The following is a 3,410-nucleotide window of genomic DNA, read 5'->3' as shown; positions in this document are numbered from 1 at the left end:
TTGGTCACCTGCTTGTCCTGGATTCTGCCAGAAGGACGAGTCAGTCGCCACTCACAGGAGAAGATGAGAACTGGGGAGCTTTCCCTCTGTGCGTGTTTCATGCCTGCTGGGAAGATCTTTTGGCTGCTCTGTAGCCATGGCTGTTGTGGAATATACTACTATTTATTCTGTTCAATGTCCCGAGGCGATAGCCAGCTGCAGGGCCACCACAGACCAAAGGGATACACTGCTTTGCCTACATATGGACCAGGGGCCTCTATCCAAGCCCAGTGGTCTCCAGCTCAGCACTCCCAAACAAGTTCTGGTTCAAAAGGGGACAGACTAGAAAAGCCTTCTACACCACTTCTGAAAAGTTCTCGTGGCTTCTCATAGCTGTCAATGCCTCAGGCCGGACTACTAGTCCACCCAGTGATCTTGGCTTGGCTCCAAGCAACGTCCAGGAGTTGGAGGGGCAGGGCTAGACAATCTAAGATGGCAGCACTTCCTTCCACCATCTGGGTCCCTACCCTCAGCTCTGGCTACTGTAGAGGGTTGGTTCTCCTTCCTGCCTACCCTTATATTATCCCTATCTCTCTGAAAGGGTCAGGTTGGGGAGAAAAGGTACCCCCTGTGTTTGAGGGGTATTGCACCTGTGGCTTAGCCTGATCTCAGGTGGAGCTGAGGAGATCTTGGATGGACTTCACTCAGAGCTGCCTTCATGCTCCAGACACAGGCCCTGCTCTAACCCATGCTGCTAGGATTTCCCTGGATACAGAGTGGTCTCTGCTTCACTGATCTCCCCGTGGAGAAGTAGAAAGGTTGGCAGACTACAGCACCCAGGAGAATGGCCCTGAAGCTTATCTTTATAGACAAGGGTCTAGCAGTGGGACCCCCCCACCCCTTAGCTGATTACATTGCAGTCCTTGGAAGCAGGACCGGAACACTAACCTTTCAACACATCTCAGGGCTGGGGATCCTGAGAGATGCTTAGATGGACCCAGTTGTCCTAGTCTTGTCCACAAGCCCTCGGAGACTAGTTTCATTTTAGCAACCATGGTTCATGTCACAGTTCTATACTCCATCCTGTTCCAGGCCAGGCCGGGGGTCTGAGAACTTAGAACTGCTAACACATTGGCCTCCTACTGGTTCATCTCTGCCCGCCCCCAACTTCCCCAATTTCTGCCCTCCATGAATAAATGTCACTGTCCCCAGAAACACTGCCTGGGTCCAATTAGATCCCAGGAGATGCCATCCCCTGCCTTCTTGTCATCACCTATACTCCACTGATGCCCTCTGAGTCATCGTTCCTACCTCAACACATCTTCGTACAGGGATCAGAAGGAGCTTACGGAGGTCCTCTCTCCCCAGACCTCTCTGGGCCTATAAAGCTGTTGCCTGGAGATGCCAGTCTCGAAGGCCATAGACAAACTGCCTTCTACCTGGAGATACATACCTGCTCAGCTCTCACTGTCCTCCCAGCCTCTGTTCTTTATTACATACTCAAGACCACTCCTTTGAGGGTATAGAAAGGGTAGGGAGGGCACAAGGCTCAAAGGGATGCTGGTCTGTCTCTACCTTCTCCCTGCAGAATATGCTAAGGACACCTTTTAGCCCTGGCTAAGATCAGCCAACCACACCCACCCCGCACCTTCTGCATCTGGCCTATGTCCTTTCCTGGCCATCACAGGCCAATAGATAGCCCCAGCTGCTGGGGCCCCGGGTATTGCCCAACCTAGGGTCCCTGAGAGGAGTCCTGTGTCACTCTGGAAAGCCAGTGCTCCCAGAAAGCCTGTAAACTTAGGGAACCTCAGTCTCAACTCCTTGATAGGAGGGAAGACTGTCCAAGATGCAAAACGGGTACATTTGACTTGATGCCCATGAGAAGAGCCTAGTTCTCAAGGAGGACTTTGGAGATCTTGATCACAGGACAGGTCCCGGCAGCAAAGTCAGAGGGGTGAGCGGCCAGCAAGGGGCCAAAGAAGCCCGAGAGGGCAGCAGCTGTCAGACCCAGAAAGTTACACACCTCAGAGGCAACAGGACTTGGTCAGGAGTTCAGATACCAGGCCACACACAGAACAACAGACAAGTCTGAGGACCTCAGAGCAAAGGAAAGCAAAAGAAATATCAAGGGGCCCTAGTGAATACTCTGCAGGTGCAGCAAGGAGTCTGGATGGGCCCTGGGATAGGGAGAATGCTCAGGTGTAGGAGGGCAGCCAGATGCTTGATCCCAGGACCATGGCTCCAAGCTGAAAGAGGCAGGGCCACCAGGAACCCAGAGCTCACACTGGCATGGGCCTTGAGCAACCTGAGGGCAAGTTCAAGGGGAGGCACTTATGACAATGGAGGGGAACCAGGGAGGCTGAACAGAGGATGAAAGCCTAAGCCACATGTTCCCTGAGGGTTGGGTTGGGGGGGGGGGGCGAGAAACACTGCCCTATACAATATGCATTTATTAGGAACACAGGGCCCCGCAATCCAGTGGGTGCTTAAGTATTATCACTTCAAATCAAACCTCAGCTGGGGACACCTGGCATTGAGCGGCAACCCCCCGAGTCCTGAAGGAAGCTGTACAGGATGCCGGCAGCCCCACCTTCTGCATGAGGCCTCCACTAAGCTGTTCTTGCCTGAGAAAGCATGCAAGTCCGAGCCCTGATTCAGAGGTTCAAACTCCCATGCCAAGTTTACAGCCCAGAGCCATCACATGCTCCCTGTGACCTGTCCCTCCTTATACCAGCCTCCCTACAGCCTCTGTAGACAGACTGGGCTGTCTGTACCGCAGGCTAGGACAGCCGGTGTCTAGTCATATAGTTACTATATAAAGTAGAGTGCCTGGAAGGTCTCAGGTGGCAGAGACAAGGAAGCCCCTAGGTGACATGTTCTAGGGTAACAGACTTCGAAGTTCTGGGGGACAGCTTAAGGAACCATAAGTGGCCATGGCTGTTGATTCTAAGAGTGAGGGCAGGCAGAACAGCTCCTAGGAAGGCTGGAACGAAATAGCATGGACCCAGGCCAGGGGCTGCTTCTGGCCTCTGTCCAAGTGAACACCAAATGCTTATCTGCTGGGACCTTGTGGGAGCTCCCCGGTCAAGGGAGTCCTTGAGGCCCCATCTGCTCCGATAGGACCAGGAACGGCAACAACATGAAGGAAACTTTGGCCTCATGATATTCACTAACTCTAAGCATGCCAAGTTGACCGTCTACTGTTTAGCTATATAATAAGTAGATACGTACACAGCTGCATGACCAATATGCCAGGGTCTCCATAGTAGAAATTCTGAAGCAGCTCCTGGGGTCAAGAATTCTCAGGAAAGACAGTCTGGGAGGAAAGGCAAGGAGGAAATGATGCTTAGATTAGTCCAGCCAGGAGGTAGCCATGACAAGTTCTAGCCACATCGATTCCCGCCCTCCAGAACATGGCCCGCAGGACTAGG

Source organism: Leptonychotes weddellii, chromosome 6 (genome assembly GCF_054177405.1).
Source record: "Leptonychotes weddellii isolate Sample4059 chromosome 6, ASM5417740v2, whole genome shotgun sequence".
Taxonomy (NCBI): domain Eukaryota; kingdom Metazoa; phylum Chordata; class Mammalia; order Carnivora; family Phocidae; genus Leptonychotes; species Leptonychotes weddellii.
The sequence above is the reverse complement of the archived record's forward strand: the minus strand, read 5'-3'. Positions refer to the sequence as shown.